The 23,246-nt window shown below is 40.0% G+C and overlaps 1 pseudogene; it reads right to left on the reverse strand.

The window, feature by feature from the left end:
• Positions 1-264: 264 nt before the first annotated feature.
• LOC145954838 (uncharacterized) overlaps positions 265-23,246 on the reverse strand; it is a 198,651-nt pseudogene continuing 175,669 nt past the window's right edge.

Raw genomic sequence — 23,246 nt, forward strand, 5'->3', positions numbered from 1 at the left:
AAATATACTATTTTACATCACCATATCTACATCAGTTTCATTGAAATCGATGTAAAATAAAATTACGGTGGCATTTTTGTAATTAAATGAAAAATATAAGTATATTTACATCGATTTTACATAGAAACGATGTAAATATAAAATATTTCAAATCGGTTTACAAAAAAATTGATGTAGAAATGATGCGCACTACACAAGGAAGCCAAATACAAATTCATTCCAACTCCCTCAGGTATTCTTAACATTCCCCCTCCCTCCCTCTCTTTAGGGTTTTGCTTCATGTTTTCCCTTTTTCCCCTTTCTCAAATTAGGGTTCTGGCGAGCATGGCGGAGGGTCCCGCAAGCCCCGGCGGCGACATCCACGAGAGTGCCGACCACAACCCTTGCTCCAACATCTGCGATCCCCGGCGGTGGCAGCCACGAGAACGGCGACCACAACCCTCGCTCCAATGTCCGTGAGCCCTTGACAGAACCGATGTAGAATGTCTTACACTTTATACGTGACCTTAATCTACATCGTTTTGAAAACTGATGTAAAATACTTTAAAAAACTTATGTAAAATGTCTCTTTTGTATTAGTGATTGCTCACAAGGTGCCTAACCCTAGAAGCTTTTCTAGGAACCTATGAACTAGGCGTGAGTGACTTTGAGGAGAGAAAATGGATGAAGAATATGCTCAAATTTCTCTATAGATTCAAAGTGAATACAAAATGAGGGAATGATCCATTTATAGGCCCAAAAATAAGCTAGGTGGTGCCAATTCCATAATTACACAATAGGTCCCAAGAATTCAAAATTCAAATGAAATTTGAATTCAAATTCTTAGTCACCATATGTAGCTTTGCGAAACTAGGATCACGATGCATCTAAATGTCATTTGGAAGGCATTTAGGATGTATTTGGACGTGCACATGTTTAGCCACACTTGGCTTGTAGACACCTAATTTCGTCCGGGGCATATAAACAACAAGATAGGACATCAGAGGGCCCAAAAGCCCAAATCAACTATTTTTAGTGGCCCAGAACAGGTCTTTCCAAAATCAAAACGGGTCGTTCCCAAGTCCGGAACGAGACGATCTTGAATTGGAACGGTCCGTTCCGAGACTCCTAAAAACCCTAAAAATAATAGGTTGGAACGGGCCGTTCCAGACCAGAACGGGCCGTTCCAAACCAATCGCAGGGGCTAAAATTTATACCCCGGAACGGGACGTTCTGATTTCAGAACGGGCCGTTCTAGGGTGCAAAATAATAGATCTCGTCCACAGTTCTCGAGGACCCCAAAAATTTCGTCCAGCACTCCTTAGAGCTCGAAATTTCTCTCTTTTTCTCTCTCTCTCTCCTATTGTATTTCTTGAGTATTTTGAGGCAATTGTAGTGTGAAAGCTTGCCACAAAGCAACTAAAATCTCCCTATTTTGAAGATCCAATAGAGCTCATTCAAGAGGTATTTCAGTTAATTTCTTTCTCTTTTATTTATTTCTTATCTATAATAATTATCGTTATAATAAAAATAATCATGTAGACATTTTAGGGTTAACTGTATTATTTAAATTTTAAGTATCTAAATAATTATTAATAAAGGGGATCTAATATTTAATTTATTATTTCTTATCACGTTAACTTCATCATAGGGTACCGATTGAGGGCGCTGTAGGGGTGCTTAATACCTTCCCTACACGTAACCGACCCCCGAACCCAATTCTAGTTATCCAGGCCATTATTGGATCTTTGAAAACCTTTTCTTTTTCCAATGTTTTGAGTAAAATATTGGTGGCGACTCCATGAACCTATTTTCAAAACCATTAATTAAGGATTAGTCTGGTGTCCGGGCATTCCTTAATTAATGAGACTTTTAAAAGGATGTCTAAACCATAGGTCGCAAGATCGAAAATTTTCGGGTTGCGACAGATGGCGACTCCACTGGGGACGTTTAAAGAGGGTCAGGCCCATTTAATTGATGAAGTTAATAAAATAAAAATAATAATTTAAATATTTTTCCCCTTTACTTTATTTGCTTTATTTGTTTGGCTTTAATATCTGTTTGTCTGTTTAAATTCTGCATCTTTTTGAATAAAAATTGTACACAAACCTTTGCACACAACAGTTCCCCCTACACCCGGGGGCATGAGGGTATTAAACATAGGGAGTGGTTGACATACGACCGGCCCAAGTTTGGCCTTGGAGCCTGCGAGCCTTGTCGGAAATCACACTCAAGGTGATAACCGGTTACTGTAGCCCAAAATACTGCGACAAACCCTAGAGTTTGCCAGGTGACAAAAACAGAGATACTGGGTCCCTATAATGGGGGCACCTTGGGGGCCTTAAAACCAGTGAGATTAGAACTATCCTATACAATGCACTTTTCTTCCAGGGACCACAGACCAAGGATTTAAACGTGTTTGTTCGCGGGTGTACATTTGATGGAAAACTTGTTGGAGAAACCAGATTGATGTTGATTTCCCTTCAAGCTCCTCCCTAGATCTTTGGCTCCTTGATTCTTCCTAGGCTTTGTTAAGGTCTCCAATGGAGGAGGAGACCTTAGGACCACCACGGTTTGGTGGAGAAACTCTCCCAAGAGGCGCCACTCCTTGTTGAAGAGATAAGCCACTTCAATCCTCACCACACTCTTCTAGTGAAGGGATAAGAGAATTGGATGAATATCAAAGAGGTTTAGGGACTTTTAGAAGAGAGAAATCTGAACACTTTTCAGAATATACAATCTCAATTCATCCAAAAGTGTTTAACAAAGAGGGAAAAACGAAAATATAGGAGTAGGAAGCTTGGAGAGTAAGCTAGTCTTAACCATGATTCACTAGGAACCATGGTAAGGTCTAGCTAACCACCCATGGTCTAGAGGCTTGGAGAGCAAGCTCCTCACTTAGCTTGCTTGGTAAGCTAGCTAAGGAGAAGCTTGTGCTTCAAGCTTCCAAGCTTGAGAAGAACCAAGCTATTTGGCCAAGTGTGAACACAAGTGTGAACACATCTAGGTGGGCGGCTCTTTGGACTTAATTTACTCCAACCGGTTTTGAAATTGATAATTTGATTTAGTTAGGTTCATCCAATGTGAATGGAACCTAGCTAAATCAAATCTATGAAAAATTAGGAGTAAAATGAGTCCAATATGAAAATTTTAGCCTAGGACCACCTTTGGCTAAATTGCTAGAAACACTCTCTAGCTTACTAGTGACACTCTCTAGTTTGCTAATGCCACTCCTACTACAAAAACTAAGAAAAGAATGTATTTCTAGGTTAGGTTAAATAGAGTCAAAGTGTCCAAGTAACCTACCCTAGAAACAATATACAATAGCTACTAAAAAGGAAATAAAGTGCCTCACAAATACAAAGGCAAAAATACACCTATACAAGTATCTACTATATACAAGGTACAAGAAAACAACTATACAAGTATGTACAATGGAAACTTAAGAGACTAATAAGAGGAACTATAATCAATGCTCATGATGAGCAAATGTCTTTGAGCACCTCCTCTTTAGAAGTCTCCTCTAGCTTCCTAACCATGGACCTAATTAAAGGCCCAATGGTCTTCATGGGTGAGCCTTCTTGGATCATCCTTCACCTTTCTTGGTCTTACCTCTTCCAAATGGATCCTTGGGGATTAGATTTACATCATACCCTCCCCCTTCGAAAGGATTTGTCCTCAAATCCCGTGGTCCTTCCACAAGGATAACATCACCTACAAAAATAAGAAGCAAAGCATTAGTAATAAAATATGCATATAATACATGTGGAAAGTGCACCCTATGAGGAATCCCTTCTATAGTCCTACCAAGGGTTCTTAGACTAGAAAGGATGGGTTCTCTAAACATAAGAATGGAATCCTCACTATAGTGTAATCTAAGTGTAGAACTAAATCCTAGAAATGTGAAAGTGCTAAAACTATAACAAACTAATGAAGTAGTCCTATATACTAAGATATCTTGCCTAAAGTACCCTATGTAGTAACCTAGGCTTCTACAAGAAAACAAAGTGAATAGAATAAGGAAACTACCTAGACAACCCTTGATCATATTATATGTTAGATACATCATGGAAGAGGGTGTAACGAGTTTAGAAAAGTCATAGAATCTAATTTGGTCTTGAAGGGAAGTAGTATAGTTAAGTTCAAAGAAGTTTGAACTTCCCTTAAGATCAAAAATAGAAAATAAGACACCATGAGATGTATCTAATAAACAATATAAAACAAAGGTTGGGTGCTTTATTAGAACAACTAAAGTAAGAGAAGTCCTAAAGAGACAATGGCTGTCTACTTTGGGCACCACCAAAGTAGTAGCATAAGAAGTAGAACTAGGTGAAGTCCACTCCTTCTTCACAAGACTAAGAACTTTAGATCCTTTATTTTCAAAAATGTTTAGGTTGTGGATCTTAAGCTCTAAGGTTGTGGCAGCAGTAGAAAAAGAGCTAAAATCTTTGTGAAGAAGAAAAGTCTTTTTGCAATCATTTTGAATTAAAAAGTGACTTTCCTTTTGCACAAGATTTTTGGAGGAGACACTATCCTCCTTACTCTTTTCCAAGAGTAGTGTCTTTTTAGTATTAAAAAGGTGAAGAGGTTGTTCAACTAGAAGACATTTCTTGATAGAATGTTTTATTAAAAATTGACTTCTAGGAACAACTTCCTTGGAGGAGACACTACCCTCCAACTCTAGAACCTTCTTTTTCTCCTCTTTTATTTTTTTTGATTTCATAAATACTTGATCCTCCATCACTTGTGACGGTGAAAGAGGAGTCAAGGTATGTTTCTTGCCTAGGTGAACTAGGCGGATTTTGTTTGTAACACCATCATGAATGGCCTTCCTATCATGTTGCCAAGGCCTTCCAAGTAAAATGTAGCTTGCATCCATTGGAATTATATCACATAAAATTTCATCTTTATATTTTCCAATGGAGAAGGAACATTTACTTGATCCTTAACTTCTATAGGTCCATCCTCATTAAGCCATTGAAGTTTATAAGATTTAGGATGGGCTATAGTAGTTAGGTTAAGTTTATCAACCAACCTTTGGCTTACAAAGTTATTACAAGATCCACTATCAACAATGAGGGAACAAGTTTTCTTAAAAATTTTGCATCTAGAATGGAAAAGGTTCTCTCTTTGTGATTGGTCTTGATCATTGGGTTGGTTGGTAAGTAATGTAGACCCCTAAAATTGTCCGGGTCGGAAATAAGACTCAAAGACTCTCGAAGACCGAAGGAAAGTCAGCCGGAAGGACTCCTGGAAGACCCTAGGATGATTCTTTGTAGGTCTAGAAGTCTTAGAGTAGCTTAGAATAAGGGTGTGCAAGGATTGGAGCTCAATACACCCTCCCAGAGGTTCAGTACGGCCGTACTGAGCCATTTGAACTGCAATACGGCCGTAGTGAACTCAATACGGCCGTACTGAAGTTTTTGAACTTCAGTACGGCCGTACCAAATTCAATACGGTCGTACTGTAGTTCAAAAAACCAGTACGGGCCGTATTGACCTCCCAGGCCGTATTGCGCCTCAATCCTATAAATAGGACGTCATTGGCACGTCCTTCAACACTTTTTCCACACTTTTGGACCCTCGTGCTGAGTATTCTTGGGTTTTTGAGCTATTCTCTGCCCTAGAAGTCTCTCCGAGAGCCAATTCGACGAAGTTCTTGAGTCATGAGCCATTAGCTTGAGACTCGAACAAGTCGAAGGGAAATCTCTTTGATTTCCATAGTAAAAATTATCTTTAGGGAAAAGAGCGAGCGGACGTGTAGTGGGAAGGAGCGCCAAAAAGCCTCCTAAACTTCGTTTTGAATATATAAAAGCATGCTTCAAAGGTTTATTCCCAAAATCCTTTCTTTTACCGCTTTTTGATTGTTGCATTACACGTTTAAAGCTTTCATCATGTAAATATTTTACTTATAATCGTTTCTAATAAATGGGGGTAATTTAGTAACTTTACGCTATTATTTATGAAATAATCTATCATAGGGAACCCGAAAGGGGCGTTGTGGGGTGCTAACACCTTCCTCACACGTAACCGACTCCCTTACCCGACTCTGGTTGTAATGGCCGAAGTTGATTTGCGAAAATCAATTGCCTTATATCTTTTTCCAATGTTTTGAGTAAAACATTGGTGGCGACTCCAAGAACCCCTTCTTTTTGCGAAAACCACTAATCCATGGAGGGTCCCGCTTGGGATTAACATGGATTGGTGAGAGTCATTTAAACAAAATTGTTAGCTCGATGAGGTCTCAGTTTGAGAATAAGTCGTTCTAACAATCCAACATTTTTCAAAACTTAAAAAGAGTCCGACCATCGTCGCGAATGCCAATGTCCGTTTCGGCGGGTGGCGACAGATGGCGACTCCACTGGGGAAGCCTCGAGAGTCAGTCCCATTTAGTGATGGATTATTTCTAAAATGATAGTTTAAAATTACTTCATTACCCCTCGCTTGTATGATAAAATGTTTTACCTAATTGGCTTTAATAATTGTTGGGTGTTTAAATTTTCGCAATTGTTTGAAATATAAACTGCACACAAACCTTTGCACACAACAGTTCTCTCTATACCCGGGGGCATGAGTGGAAAGCCATAGGGAGTGGATGCTAGTACGGCCGGTTGTCGAATGGGTCTATAGGTGCCCGTAGACCGTTGTCGGAAAGCATCACTCAAGGTGAAAACCATGAACTCAAGTCCGACAGTGCGTTGGAGCTTTCCATCGACTTACGACGAGAGGAATTGGGTCCCTATAATGGGGGCACCTTGGGGGCCTTGGACCGGTGAGAACAGTTAGAACCTCCTTGAATATGCACTTGTCTGCAGGATACCCCTACCTCGTGATTCGCTCGTGACTGTTCGTGGATGAGTGAATTGTTTGTGCATTGTTTATGTGACATTGTTTGAGCATACATTGCATTCTTTAAACATACAACATTCCCTTTTAAAATAAGAATAAATAGGAATAAGAATCTTCCATTACATGGTTTTAACATCTACCCTCATCACATTCATGTAGGTAGTTTCCCTTTTCACCCGAAAAAATACAAAAAACAAAATACCCAAAAAAAAGAAAAAAATTATTTATCCAAACCAAGCAATATCATGCATCATCTTAGGAGCATCCTGAAAACATGATAATGCTTAGTTGAATAAACACAATGCATGCATATTCAACGCCATCATCTCATATCATGCATTCTTATCGAATATCATGGAGGGATCTAGGGGAGTACATTGCATACATCTCTCCTAGTAATTCATTAATAACATTAATAAAAAGAAAGGATTAATCGATGCGTATGTTCAGAATGGATCGAACGCCGTTTGTTATTAAGTGTAAGCCAACAACCGCGCCAAGCGAACGCACATCAACTTCGTTGTTGGTAATCAAGACGAATAAAGGGGAAGGTCCAATACCGTTGAAGATCACTACTCCAAGACCTTTTCCCTACGAATCGAATAAGGCTGTGCCATGGATATACGACATCCATTCTTCTGCCGACAGCGATATCTCTAACATCGCTGGACTTGGGGGCATGACTAGGAGTGGCAGGATCTACACTCCCGAAGATCTTCATGATAAAGCTCCCAAGAATAAAGGAAAAGAAAAAGAAAAAGAGAAAACCGAGGAAAATAAAGAATCCGAGGAGGAGACAGACGAGCTGTTAAAATATATCCGACAGAGCGAGTACTCCATCGTGGATCAACTTCATAAGACGCCAGCAAAGATTACTATGTTGTCGTTGATCCTATGCTCCGAACCGCATCGGCAAGCTCTGTTGAAAGTCTTGAACGAGGCATACGTGTCGCACACTATCTCCCAAGACAAGTTTGAGGGGATTGTTAGTCACATCACGGCTAATGATCACCTCACTTTCACCGATGAAGAAATCCCCGCTGAGGGACCGAACCACAACAAGCCCTTGCACATCTCTATAAAGTGCAAGGAATATCACATCGCTAAAGTCTTGGTGGATAATGGATCTTCCTTGAATGTGATGCCAAAAAGAACGTTCGATCAAGTGGCAATCAAGGGAATCCAAATGCGCCCGAGCAACATGATCGTTCGAGCTTTCGACGGTTCTAAAAGAGAAGTGGTGGGAGAAATTAATCTTCCAATCCAAATTGGACCCACCATCTTTAATGTCGAATTTCAAGTGATGGACATTACTCCCGCGTACAGCTGTCTCCTCGGCCGACCTTGGATTCATGATGCGAAAGCTGTTCCCTCTACGCTCCACCAGAAAGTCAATTTCATAGTGGATGACAAGCTGGTGACCGTACAAGCTGAAGATGACATACTCATCAGCAAGCCATCTGCCATACCTTACGTGGATGCAGCAGAGGAAGCTCTAGAGACCGCCTTCCAAGCATTGGAGATCGCCAATGTCGAAACGTTTCCCCGAGAAATGAAGAAGGTAGCCTACATGCTCACCATGAACGGATACTTGCCTGGACAAGGACTTGGCAAGGATTCCCAAGGAATTCCCAAGCTACCCATTATTAAGGATAATCCGGGGAAACAAGGGTTAGGATACAACCCTAATAAAGATCAAAGGACGAAGAGGAATCAAGATCTTTCTCGACGTTCTTTAAGCCAGATCTTTAGGAAGGCCGGTTCACAAACGTCAAGGCCGGTCGTCGTCATCAAGTGCTCTTCTCCTTCCGATAGGGATGTATAGACCTGATGACTGTTAGAGATTACTCCTCGGGGACAGCCCGACCCCCGAGCCTCGATAGGGCACATGTTTTCGCTATAATTATAATAAAATCGTTCTTTATTATTTCTTATTGCTTCTTTTCTTGCTCGCAATAAATTTCTAGATCACATTATTTTAACCCTGTTTGAATAAGCATGAATGAGGTTAAAATTGTCTTAATAACAATAAACCCGCATCATTTTTATGTGGAAGTGTGTGCGACAACTTGGAGCACCATTCCTTGGCCTCGACAAGTGCCATCATGGATAAAAAAGAAATCCTTTAAAAACAAAAATCATAAAAACAAAAAAGCTCGGCAGGAAACCCAAAAAGGGGGCTGCGCAAAAATAAGAGCAAAGAACCCGCTAGGAATCCCACGAAAGGGTGACCTAGGCAAAAATTAGGGTTGCAAAAATAAACAAAAACAAAGGTCCGCTGAGACGCCACAAAGGGGTGTTTTAGGCAAAAAATAAGGACAATCAAAAAGCAAAAGAAATCCGTGATGGTACCATGAGCTGAATTCAAAAAGAAAGGTTCAAGGGAAACTATCTAAGTTGTCGAATCACAACGTCAATAACAAGACTTTCTTAACTTCATAAGTGTTTAATCAAACAAGCCTAAACACATGAGCCTACCTTGGCCAGCCATTCTTACAAAAACCGTTTTCAAAACAATAAATAATCCCCTCTAAAACACAAACTTTTGAACAAAAATACCTTTCCCTTCTTTTCTCTTGTCCCAAACGATTTTAGAATAATCTAGTGGAAACATGGAGATATAGTGGTCAATAGGAAGGTTAATACATCTTCTAAAGGAAGGGAATGATCACTGGGTTGATGACACCAATCTCGATATAACACGCATCATTCCTCGGTTACAGAAATCGGCAGCGCACAGCCCGTCTAGAGGAATGGCAAAAATCCAAGCAAAGAAACGCATCGGTTAATTCTTTTGAAAAATAAATCAAATAGAATTAGGTGCATCATACCGCATACATGCATACAGATGATAGGTGTACTGGAAGATCACTTATTCTCTGTTTATTAAAAAAAAAAAAAAAAAAAACAAAAACAAAAAACAAAAAACAAAAAAAACAAATAAACAAATAAACAAATAAACTTCAGAAAAAACAATGCGCCCGTACCATGTTCAGTACGCCCGTACTAAAATTAGGGTTATGAACAAATTTTCAACTCAATACGGGCGTACTGAAATGAATACGGTCGTATTGGCCATAACGTCCACACCAATACGGGCGTATTGAATTCAATACGGCCCGTATTGGCCCATTCTTTTGTACATCAACAATAAGATCAGTATGGCCGTACTGAATTCAGTATGGGCCGTACTTTTTTTTCTATAAATACGTCCCTCCTCCTCTCATTCAGGACAACATCTTCATTCCTCTGCATACTTTATCTGTGAGTGTGTTTGAGATCCCTCCGATTCCGAAGAAAGCCGAAAAATCGACAAAAAAGGCAAAGATTCAGAAAAATCCAACAAAATCGTACAGAATAACTGAGCCTGGAGAGGCTTGCCGAAATAATACTCCCCAGAGACATCTCAGCTTGCATTCTTGGGCCGAATTCCCAGTGAAAGCTATCAGAGCAAGATCAGCAAGATTCCCCAATGGAAGCATGATCATCCAAACAAAATATCCAAGTCAAAGGACTTAGACTTCCTCAGTGGAAGATAGCTTTCCAACTCAAGCGACGAGTGAAGCTAAGCCTAAAGAGGCTTTCTAAATAATACTCTGGGATACACAAGATCCTCAATCCCCATTCGCCTACTCAGAGGCACTCCTCCAAAAAAGGAAAATCCAAAAAGATCGATACCCATTCCCCAAGCGGAATTCGGTATTCAACCAAAAAAACCGAACGTCAAGATAATCCGCCTAACAGAAGAGGCCAATCAAAATCAATACGACAGAATCCCCCAGCGGATAACAGCCTACACAGAGGCAACAAAACCAGAAAATCAAAAAAGTCACCCGAATAAGGATAACCGGGATACTCCACCAACGTCGAAAGGACGTCAGCCAACCATAAGGCACCGCTCACATCAGAAAGAGCATCTTTGTGTCTACATCCCCAAGGAATCAAAATTTCCCCAGTGGGCACCAACTACGCAATGGAAAGTTGGGACACAAGAACCTATGAGTAACTGCACATCCCCTAGATGGATCCCTGCGTTATCCAGCCCTCAGCGGCACCAAAATCAAAAACAAACGTCGAAGCAGCATCGTGGACTGTGGAGACAAAATCATCACAACAGAATCCCCCAGGATAACAGCCTACGCAGAGGCAACAAAACCAGAAAATCAAAAAGAGTCACCCGAATAAGGATAACTGGGATACTCCACCAACGTCGAAAGGACGTCAGCCAATCATAAGGCATCGCTCACCTCAGAAAGAGAATCTTTGTGTCTGCATCCCCAAGGAATCAGAATCTCCCAGTGGGCACCAACTACGCAATGGAAAGTTGGGACACAAGAACCTATGAGTAACTGCACATCCCCTAGACGGATCCCTGCGTTATCCAGCCCTCAACGGCACCAAAATCAAAAACAACCGTCGAAGCAGCATCATGGACTGTGGAGACAAAATCATCACAAATCCCTGGAGAGGGCAAACTCACGCTACCAAAGTGACCAGAAGCACGGAGGTATGCAACCCTGGGGAGGGCAAACCGCAGACCCTAGAGAGGGCAAACTCACGCTACCGAGGTCGTCAGAAACACCGAGGTATGCACGAGCCTGGAGAGGCGACGACTAATACTCAGCTACCCCGTCGTCAGAAACACGGAGGTATGCAGCTACCGAGGTTGTCAGAAACACCAAGGTATGCACGAGCCTAGAGAGGCGACGACTAATACTCAGCTACCCCGTCGTCAGAAACACGGAGGTATGCAGCTACCGAGGTTGTCAGAAACACCGAGGTATGCACGAGCCTGGAGAGGCGACGACTAATACTCAGCTACCCCGTCGTCAGAAACATGGAGGTATGCAGCTACCGAGGTTGTCAGAAACACCGAGGTATGCACGAGCCTGGAGAGGCGACGACTAATACTCAGCTACCCCGTCGTCAGAAACACGGAGGTATGCAGCTACCGAGGTTGTCAAAAACACCGAGGTATGCACGAGCCTGGAGAGGCGACGGCTAATACTCAGCTACCCCGTCGTCAGAAACACGGAGGTATGCAGCTACCAAGGTTGTCAGAAACACCGAGGTATGCACGAGCCTGGAGAGGCGACGACCAATACTCAGCTACCGACGTCGTCAGAAACACGGAGGTATGCAGCTGCCAATGTCGTCAGAAACACGGAGGCATGCAGACCCTGGAGAGGGCAAACTCACGCTACCGAGGTTGTCAGAAACACCGAGGTATGCACGAGCCTGGAGAGGCGACGACTAATACTCAACCTGGAGAGGCCACTCAACAATTTTCCCACCGGAAGACACTACAAGTCGGAAGGATGGCTTACTCCCCGGACAATTGGGTCAACTCCTTTACTTGTCAACCGGTACACCAAAAAGCCGTTCGACTAAGTAAAAGGGGGGCAGTTGTAGACCCCTAAAATTGTCCGGGTCGGAAATAAGACTCAAAGACTCTCGAAGACCGAAGGAAAGTCAGCCGGAAGGACTCCTGGAAGACCCTAGGATGATTCTTTGTAGGTCTAGAAGTCTTAGAGTAGCTTAGAATAAGGGTGTGCGAGGATTGGAGCTCAATACACCCTCCCAGAGGTTCAGTACGGCCGTACTGAGCCATTTGAACTGCAATACGGCCGTAGTGAACTCAATACGGCCGTACTGAAGTTTTTGAACTTCAGTACGGCCGTACCAAATTCAATACGGCCGTACTGTAGTTCAAAAAACTTCAGTACGGGCCGTACCAAATTCAATACGGCCGTACTGTAGTTCAAAAAACCAGTACGGGCCGTATTGACCTCCCAGGCCGTATTGCGCCTCAATCCTATAAATAGGACGTCATTGGCACGTCCTTCCACACTTCTGGACCCTCGTGCTGAGTATTCTTGGGTTTTTGAGCTATTCTCTACCCTAGAAGTCTCTCCGAGAGCCAATCCGACGAAGTTCTTGAGTCATGAGCCATTAGCTTGAGACTCGAACAAGTCGAAGGGAAATCTCTTTGATTTCCATAGTAAAAATTATCTTTAGGGAAAGGAGCGAGCGGACGTGTAGTGGGAAGGAGCGCCAAAAAGCCTCCTAAACTTCGTTTTGAATATATAAAAGCACGCTTCAAAGGTTTATTCCCAAAATCCTTTCTTTTACCGCTTTTTGATTGTTGCATTACACGTTTAAAGCTTTCATCATGTAAATATTTTACTTATAATCGTTTCTAATAAATGGGGGTAATTTAGTAACTTTACGCTATTATTTATGAAATAATCTGTCATAGGGAACCCGAAAGGGGCGTTGTGGGGTGCTAACACCTTCCTCACACGTAACCGACTCCCTTACCCGACTCTGGTTGTAATGGCCGAAGTTGATTTACGAAAATCAATTGCCTTATATCTTTTTCCAATGTTTTGAGTAAAACATTGGTGGCGACTCCAAGAACCCCTTCTTTTTGCGAAAACCACTAATCCATGGAGGGTCCCGCTTGGGATTAACATGGATTGGTGAGAGTCATTTAAACAAAATTGTTAGCTCGATGAGGTCTCAGTTTGAGAATAAGTCGTTCTAACAATCCATCATTTTTCAAAACTTAAAGAGTCCGACCATCGTCGCGAATGCCAATGTCCGTTTCGGCGGGTGGCGACAAGTAACCTTTGGACAACCAATAGGTCACCTTCACATGGTGCTTCCTCACTAGAACTAAGACTAGCATCTTCTTCACTTGAGGAGGATGAAGAAGATGAAGTGCTTTCTTCACTTAGGATCTCATTATCCCTAATGATCATGGTCTTTTTTGTGGGGCATTGGGAGGCTATGTGTCCCCTCCCTAAGCACTTAAAGCACTTAATAGAACTAGTTCTAGGCTCATCGGAAGGTTTTTCTTTTTGTTTTTCTTTTAGTGGCCTTTCTTTTGAATAGGAGGGTTGACCCTCCTTCTTGAAGTCCTTTCTAGGGTATGAGGTAGATTCCTTCCTAAGGGTAGGCTTCCTTCTAAGTTGTTGTTCTACTCTCACACAAAGTTGAACTAGCTCATTTAGATCTCTATAGGGTAATAGTTCAACTTTATCCCTAATCTCTAGGTTTAGGCCACTTTGAAACCTAGCAATGGTGGTTCTTTCTTCTTCTCTAATGCCAGCCCTCATCATAAGCAACTCCATTTGTTGCCTATATTCCTCAACACTAAGGTGTCTTTGTTGGAGTCTTTGGAGCTTGTCCATCAACTCCCTCTCAAAATATGGAGGAATGTGCCTTCTCCTTAAGGCACTTCTAAGCTCATTCCAATATTGAATTGGAGGCTCATGATGAGTTCTTCTCTCCCTTTCAAGAGAAGTCCACCAATACATGGCATACCCTTGAAAGCTTAGGGTAGCCATGGGAACCTTTCTCTCTTCACTCACATTGTGGCAAGTGAAGAGTTGTTCAACCTTCATCTCCCAATCTAAATAATCATCAACATTATCTTTTCCATGGAAGGGAGGAAGGTCAAACCTAGGTTCTCTAAGAGTAGTTGTATCTTGCCTAGGCCTATGATGCCTAGGGGGTCTTTGATAGTAGCCATCATCATGGTGACTACTATAAAACCCTTCACTTGTAGATGAGTGAGTGTGTGAATGATGGCTTTTGGGCCTAGATGACCCTTCATCATGTGTGTGTTTATGAGACCTAGAAGGCCCCTCACCATTATGTTTTTTTGGGCCTAGAAGGTCCATGACCCTCATTGGCATGGGGTTTTCTAGCCTCACCCCCCACCACAAGCTTATTTAACAACTCTCTTATAGTTTCATTATTTTTTTCATTTTCTCTTTCTTTTTTCCTAATATAATCCCTATGTTCTCTAAGTTCATCTTTAATGCTTTTATGAGTCCTAGGAGAATGATGACCATGCACACTACTCTCATGAGAATGTTCACTCATTTTTGCAAGATAAAAGGTTTTCACAAGTCTTTAAAATTTGCAAAGTGAGTGATAAAAATTTTCACAAATAGTTTTCTTTTTTTGGTGTAATACTAAGTACTTGGAGGTCTAAGTATACAAATTGCACTATCAAGGGAGGTGAGCTACAAGGAGCCACTTAATAACCAAGCCTTTTCAAGTGGAAATTACTAAACCCCCTTATACTTTTCTTACAAAACAAAGTTTTCACACAAGCAAGCAAAGTAGGTGTGTGTGTGTGCACGAAACCCCTAGTAGGCAAAGGAAGCCTTCTAAACGAACTTAGTAGCTAAACAAGTAAAAGGAAAGCAAATAAAGCATATACTAGTCGTAGGGTCCTAGGGTGGAAGTCTAATTGACACTTGAAGTCTTTTGGGACACTTCCACAAGTTCTATACGTATTATGAAAGCAAATAAAACTAGGCGTGTCCTAATGGAAGCCCAAATGGCACTTAAAGCCTTTGGGGACCCTTCCACATGTACTAACCGAGTCTAGGAGTCTTTATTTAGTACTATTTAGGAAGTGGTGGGACTTAAACAATATCCCAAACAACCACTCCTAAATGTAGGTTTGTATACAATAGTAAATTTAAACAAAACTAACCCAAGTAGGGTTAAAGAGTTACAAGACAAAGGAAACAATCTAAATCAAGTCTTCTTGAAGAATTTCCTCCAAGGGTAGTTAGGACAGGTCTGGAACAGCCTTGAAGTCAAGAGAAAACGCCCCAAATTGGCCTCCACAAATCCGTCTCTAAGGTGTCCAAATCCGTCACCAATTACCTCAATTTCCGTCACTAGTTTGTCTCCAAATCCGTCTCTATTGCTAACCTAAAAATCAAACAATTCTTGGCTGCAAAATAACAAACAAGTGAGCCTATCCAAAGGTGTTTCACTCAATTTATGTGTACCTCAATCTCCTTCAAGTATAGACCCCTTTGAGATTAGCCAATATGTCTCAATTAGTCCTTCCTTCCAAGTGTGATGGCTTGAAAAGGATTATGGCTTCACCAAGGCTTAACAACCAAAACAAGAGAGAGTAGAGGCCAAAGAATGAAAACTGAAAAGCACAATTTAGAAAAGGCTACACTCTAGTAGGAATTGATATGACAAAACAAAGAGAGCCAAGAAGACACAAAGCAAAAAATAAAGGCAAATTTCAAAAGCTAGCACACAAAAGATTATACCTAGGAATGGTACTAGAATGGATTACAAAAACCAATTGGTGCTAATGTTTTCAAGGCCAAGTGCTACTAAATTTGTTTTGTTTTCACTTTATTTTTCTAGGTTTTTCTCTTTTGTTTTATTTTCTTTTTCTTTTCTTTTTGTCTCTTTTCTTTCTTTCTTTTCTTTCAATACAGAGAGCAACCACTTCAAACAGAGGCCAAACAATTAATAAAGAGGTTTCCAAGTGGTGGAGAAAAGAAGAACAAGAAGAGTAGAAGTGTAAGTGTACTAGTCAAAATTTCAACACAAAATGTTACTAGTTTTAGTACTAGTTTGTTAACTTCTTTTGTACACTTTAATTTTCGTTTTCAATACACTTCTACCTCTGTTTTCTTTTATCAAAACAAGCACAAGACACACAAGGAATTGCTGGTCACAAACTGCTAAGAAACAAATAGCAATTGAAGTTCATAAAAATTGACTCTAGAACATGTTAGGTCTAATAACATGCATTGGAATCTTTTTATGGGCACACTAAGAGTATCAACGTCCAACCAGCAATAACACCATACAAGAAAAGAGGTTAACACATTAAGATTCAAAAAGAAAAAAGGTACAACAAGGATTTAATGACAAGTAAAAGAACTACACATGACTCTAAGACAAAACTAGTAGATTAAGAAATGTAAAAAGCTTGTATTCTTGTTTCTTTTTGGAGTTTCTTTTAAGTCCAAAAATTATAGGAGTCCAAAGGAAGATAAAAGCAACCCTAAAACAATTAAAAAGACATACAAAGAATACCTAAGGCACATACAAGGATTGATTCACAAGAATTTAGAAGATGAACCAAAAACAAGCAAGACAAAGTGAGTATGTTCTATAGATTTATAGATGTGACACAAGAACCACTCAAGGCACACAAACACAAGACACAAAAAGGAAATACATGGAGGAACAGTATAGACACATATTAAGATGGTTTGAACCAAACAAAACAAGACAAATAAGCTTAGGAACGAATTTACCAAGGAGACCTAGCTCTTGATACCAAATGATGGAAAACTTGTTGGAGAAACCGGATTGATGTTGATTTTCCTTCAAGCTCCTCCCTAGATCTTTGGCTCCTTGATTCTTCCTAGGCTTTGTTAAGGTCTCCAATGGAGGAGGAGACCTTAGGACCACCACGGTTTGGTGGAGAAACTCTCCCAAGAGGCGCCACTCCTTGTTGAAGAGATAAGCCACTTCAATCCTCACCACACTCTTCTAGTGAAGGGATAAGAGAATTGGATGAATATCAAAGAGGTTTAGGGACTTTTAGAAGAGAGAAATCTGAACACTTTTCAGAACATACAATCTCAATTCATCCAAAAGTGTTTAACAAAGAGGGAAAAACGAAAATATAGGAGTAGGAACCTTGGAGAGTAAGCTAGTCTTAACCATGGTTCACTAGGAACCATGGTAAGGTCTAGCTAACCACCCATGGTCTAGAGGCTTGGAGAGCAAGCTCCTCACTTAGCTTGCTTGGTAAGCTAGCTAAGGAGAAGCTTGTGCTTCAAGCTTCCAAGCTTGAGAAGAACCAAGCTATTTGGCCAAGTGTGAACACAAGTGTGAACACATCTAGGTGGGCGGCTCTTTGGACTTAATTTACTCCAACCGGTTTTGAAATTGATAATTTGATTTAGTTAGGTTCATCCAATGTGAATGGAACCTAACTAAATCAAATCTATGAAAAATTAGGAGTAAAATGAGTCCAATATGAAAATTTTAGCCTAGGACCACCTTTGGCTAAATTGCTAGAAACACTCTCTAGCTTACTAGTGACACTCTCTAGTTTGCTAATGCCACTCCTACTAGAAAAACTAAGAAAAGAATGTATTTCTAGGTTAGGTTAAATAGAGTCAAAGTGTCCAAGTAACCTACCTTAGAAACAATATACAATAGCTACTAAAAAGGAAATAAAGTGCCTCACAAATACAAAGGCAAAAATACACCTATACAAGTATCTACTATATACAAGGTACAAGAAAACAACTATACAAGTATGTACAATGGAAACTTAAGAGAGTAATAAGAGGAACTATAATCAATGCTCATGATGAGAAAAGGTCTTTGAGCACCTCCTCTTTAGAAGTCTCCTCTAGCTTCCTAACCATGGACCTAATTAAAGGCCCAATGGTCTTCATGGGTGAGCCTTCTTGGATCATCCTTCACCTTTCTTGGTCTTACCTCTTCCAAATGGATCCTTGGGGATTAGATTTCCATCAACATTTGTTTGAGCATATGTGTGTTGCATTTGTTTGTGTTTATTTATTTCAAATGGATAAGAATTACAAAAGAATAGATATTAATAAAAAATATGATAAAAATTTAACTCCCTTCTATATACCTAAACCTCAAAGCATCATATAGGATAGTTTATTTAAAAAAAACAATAAAAACAAATAAATATATAGCAAAAATCATGCATCATAACCTTAGTAAAAAACAAATAAAAAATATAGCAAAAAAATCAAGCATCATATCCCTTAGCCAAAAACATGATAAAATTTAGGCAGAAAATAAATATCATGCATCTCCTAGGATAGTACATTAGCATACATTCATTAGAAATGGAAGGCACATATAATAGTATGCAAAAAATGTTCTCTAAACAAAAATCAATGAGAATGATATCCGTTGAATTTCTCATATGTCTTTGCATCCTATTTTACGTTTCATATAGATAACACGTCTTCCTTGTAAATAATAAATAAGAATAAAAAGGGAAATCTAATTTGTGCGTGTTAGCCGGATAATGAAAATTACTGTAATCAAATGCGAACCTGACACATCAAATCGGGGAACACTTATTAGTAATTGGGGGCATCACACGCCCAAATCGACGATTCAAACAACGAGACTTTCCCATAACGAAATGACAATTGTCGGGATAGGAGGAATGATCAAGAATGGACGAATCCTTGCTTCCAGGGAATTACAAGACAAAATCCAATTGAAGAATAAAGACATTGTGCGAGAAAAACCCACTAGGATGAAAACCCGTAAAGGGCGTCCTAGGTAAAAATTAGGGTAAAGAAAAAAAGAATCAAAACCCCAAATCAACTATTTTTAGTGGCCCGGGCCATTCCAAAATCAGAACGGGTCGTTCCCAAGTCTGGAACAGGACGTTCTTGAATTGGAATGGTCCGTTCCGAGACTCCTAAAAAGCCTAAAAATAATAGGTTGGAACGGGTCGTTCCAGACCAGAACGGGTCGTTCCAAACCAATCAAAGGGGCTAAAATTTGTACCCCAGAACGGGCCGTTCTCATTTCAGAACGGGCTGTTCTGGTTCCCGGAACGGGCCGTTCTGATTTCAGAACGGGCCGTTCTAGGGTGCAAAATAATAGATAACGTTCAGATCTAGAACGGGCCGTTCCGAATCCAGAACGGGTCGTTCCAGCCCACGTCTGATGTCTATAAATAGAAATATCGGCCACAATTCTCGAGGACCCCAAAAATTTCGTCCAGCACTCTTTAGAACTCGAAATTTCTCTCTTTTTCTCTCTCTCTCTCCTATTGTATTTCTTGAGTATTTTGAGGAAATTGTAGTGAGAAAGGTTGCCACAAAGCACCTAAAATCTCCCTATTTTGAAGATCCAATAGAGCTCATCCAAGAGGTATTTCAGTTAATTTCTTTCTCTTTTTTATTTCTTATCTATAATAATTATCGTTATAATAAAAATAATCATGTAGACATTTTAGGGTTAACTGTATTATTTAAATTTTAAGTATGTAAATAATTATTAATAAAGGGGATCTAATATTTAATTTATTATTTCTTATCACGTTAACTTCATCATAAGGTACCGATTGAGGGCGTTGTAGGGGTGCTTAATACCTTCCCTACACGTAACCGACCCCCGAACCCAATTCTGGTTATCAAGGCCATTATTGGATCTTTAAAAACCTTTTCTTTTTCCAACATTTTGAGTAAAATATTGGTGGCGACTCCATGAACCTATTTTCAAAACCATTAATTAAGGATTAGTCTGGTGTCCGGGCATTCCTTAATTAATGAGACTTTTAAAAGGATGTCTAAATCATAGGTTGCAAGATCGAAAAATTTTGGGTTGCGACATGGCTTAAAACATGTGACCCAAATGCATCTTAAATGACTATTAAATGAAACCTAGATTTTAGTTTCTTGACCTATTTTAGTATCCCTTCAATACTCCTACTCTAATGGCCTAAATACAATGGCCAATCAAATACAATCAATAGGAAATAATAAAAGAAGCAAATTGAGCCCAATATTGGGTACCAAAATCCCCAAGGCCCATAAAGCCCAAAAATAGGCCCATGAAGCCTAAGGCCTAAAAATCCTATTCTAAGTGGTCGAAAAATACAAGACCAAAATATATGAAACCTATACTAATACAAATACAAAACAATGTAAATCTCAAGGTGTGGCCCATGTGAAGAGCAACTTGGGCCCACCAAGCCCATCGGGCTCATTGGGCTCTAAACTAGCCCAAATCTTCATCTCTAGCCCATTCCTCTTGGATCCTTCAATGTGTCACGGTAGACACCCAATTTTGTCCGGGGGCATACAAACAAAGAAATGGACCTCTGTTATGAAGGGAAGGAGCTCCCAAAGCATGCAAACAATAAGACAGGATATCAGAAGGCCTAAAGCCCAAATAAATTGGTTTTAGTGGCCCGGAACGAGCTGTTCCAAAATCAGAACGGGCTGTTCCAAGCCACAAAAAAGGCCTAAAAACCTAGTCTGAAATAGGCCGTTCCAAAACCAGAACGGGCCGTTCCAAACCAGGCAAAAGGCCTAAAAATCTTAGGCTGGAACGAGCCGTTCCTAAACCAGAACGGGTCGTTCCAAACTGCTAAATAGCCTAAAAAACCTAGTTTGGAACAGGTCGTTCTAGCAATGCATTTTTTGTGTTAATCTTAACCCCAGAACGGGCCGTTCTGGTTTCAGAACAGGCCGTTCCAGGGTAAGAATTTAACACATAACGTTCAGATACAGAATGGGTCGTTCCGAATTTGGAACGGGTCGTTCTGGAACCCTTCTGATGCCTATAAATAGACAGCTTGGGCACAATTCTCAGGACCTCAAAATTTTGTCCAAGACTCCTTAGAGCTCGAAATTTCTCTCTCTCTCCCTCCTATTGTATTTCTTGAGATTTGTGAGGCATTTGTGTAGTGTGAAAGGTTACCACAAAGCACCTAGAATTTCCATATCGAAAGATTTAACAAAGCTTGCTACGAGGTATTTCAATCAATCTTCTTCTCTCTCTTTTATTTCTTATTTTTGATAAGTATTGTTATAATAAAAGCAATCGTGTAGATATTTTAGAGTCAATTGTTTAATTTAAATTTTAAGCATGTAAATAGTCATCAATAAAAGGGAATTTAATATTTATATTATTATTTCTTATAATGTTAACTTCGTCATAGGGTACCGATTAAGGGCATTGTACGGGTGCTTATTACCTTCCCTACACGTAATCGACCCCCGAACCCAATTCTGGTTATCAAGACCATTATTTTTTTTGTTAAAAAACCTTTTATTTTTCCAATGTTTTGGGTAAAACATTGGTGGCGACTCCATGAACCCATTTTTCAAACACCATTAATTAAGGATTAGTCTGGTGTCCGGGCATTCCTTAATTGATGCGATCTTTAAAAGGATGTCTAAACCATAGGTCGCGAGATCGGAAATTTTTGGGTTGCGACAGATGGCGACTCCACTGGGGACTTTTAAAGAGGGTCAGGCCCATTTCATTGATGAAGTTAATAAAATAAAAATAATAATTTAAATATTTTCCCCTTTACTTTGTTTCCTTTATTTGTTTGGCTTTTATATTTGTTTGCCTGTTTAAATTCTGCATCTGTTTGAATAAAAAAAATTATACACAAACAATTGCACACAACAGTTCCCCCTACACCCGGGGGCATGAGGGTATTAAACATAGGGAGTGGTTGACGTACGACCGGCTCAAGTTTGGCCTTGGAGCCTGCGAGCCTTGTCAGAAATCACACTCAAGGTGATAATCGGTTACTCTAGCCCGAAATACTGCGACAGACCTTAGAATTTTCCAAGTGACGGCGACAGAGATACTGGGTCCGTATAATGGGGGCACCTTGGGGGCCTTAAAACCAATGAGATTAGAACCGTCTTATAGAATGCACTTTTCTTGCAGGGACCACAGACCAAGGATTTGAACGCGACTGTCCGCGGGTGTACATTTGTTTGAGCATATGTGTGTTGCATTTGTTGTGTTCTTTTTTTGTTCATTTCAAATAGAGAGGAATTATAGACAAATAAACAGATATCAATAAATAAATAAAAACTAACACTCTTCTATATACCCTAACTCTAAAGCATCATATAGGATAGTTTGTTTCAAAATATATATATATATAGCAAAAATCATGCATCATAACCTTTAGTAAAATAAAGAAAAACATGATAAAATTTAGGTAGAAAATAAATATCATGCATCTCCTAGGAAAGTACATTAGCATGCATCCATTAGAGACGGAAGGCACATATAATAGTATGCAAAGATGTTCTTTAAACAAAAATCAATGAGAATTATATTCGTTGAAATTCTCAAGTGTCTTTGCATCCTATTTTACGTTTCATATAGATAACATGCCTTCCTTGTAAATAATAAATAAGAATAAAAAGGGAAATTTAATCTATGCGTGTTAGCCGCATAATGGAAATTACTGTAATCAAATGCGAACCTGACATATCAAATCGGGGAACACTTATCAGTAATTGGGGGTATCACACGCCCAAATCAACGATTCAAACACCGAGACTTTTCCATGCGAAAACAAAAACTGCCGGGATAGGAGGAATGATCAAGAATGGACGAATCCTTGCTTCTAGGAAATTATAAGACAACCCAATTGAAGAATAAAGGCATTGCATGATGAGGACCCGCCAGGACGAAAACCCGCATGGGGCATTCTAGGAAAAAATTAAGGCAAAGAAAAAAGAATCAAAATCCCAATAGGATATGTTCTATGCAAGAGATAAGGATACATAAAAAAAAAAAAGCAACGCCTGCTCGAGTTGAAAACCAAAAGGCAGCTTGAGTATTCCGTTTGAGAAGCAAGAATCTATAAAGGTTTCACTCCAAATTCAAAACACCGACATTCAAGTAAGTGGGAATGTGTTCCCAAAGTAGTTCGACCAATCATCAACCATGACTCTCTAAGGGGCAACCTCCGTCTATCTCTCCGTGTACGAATCACGAACTCGGGGCATGCCCGGGCCTTCGAGCTTTGCTAAAGGGGCACGTGTAAATTGAAAGTACTGTTTTAAATGCCATAAC

Source organism: Cajanus cajan, chromosome 2 (assembly GCF_000230855.2).
Source record: "Cajanus cajan strain Asha chromosome 2, NIPB_CcT2T_4, whole genome shotgun sequence".
In the NCBI taxonomy this organism is placed as follows: Eukaryota; Viridiplantae; Streptophyta; class Magnoliopsida; order Fabales; family Fabaceae; genus Cajanus; species Cajanus cajan.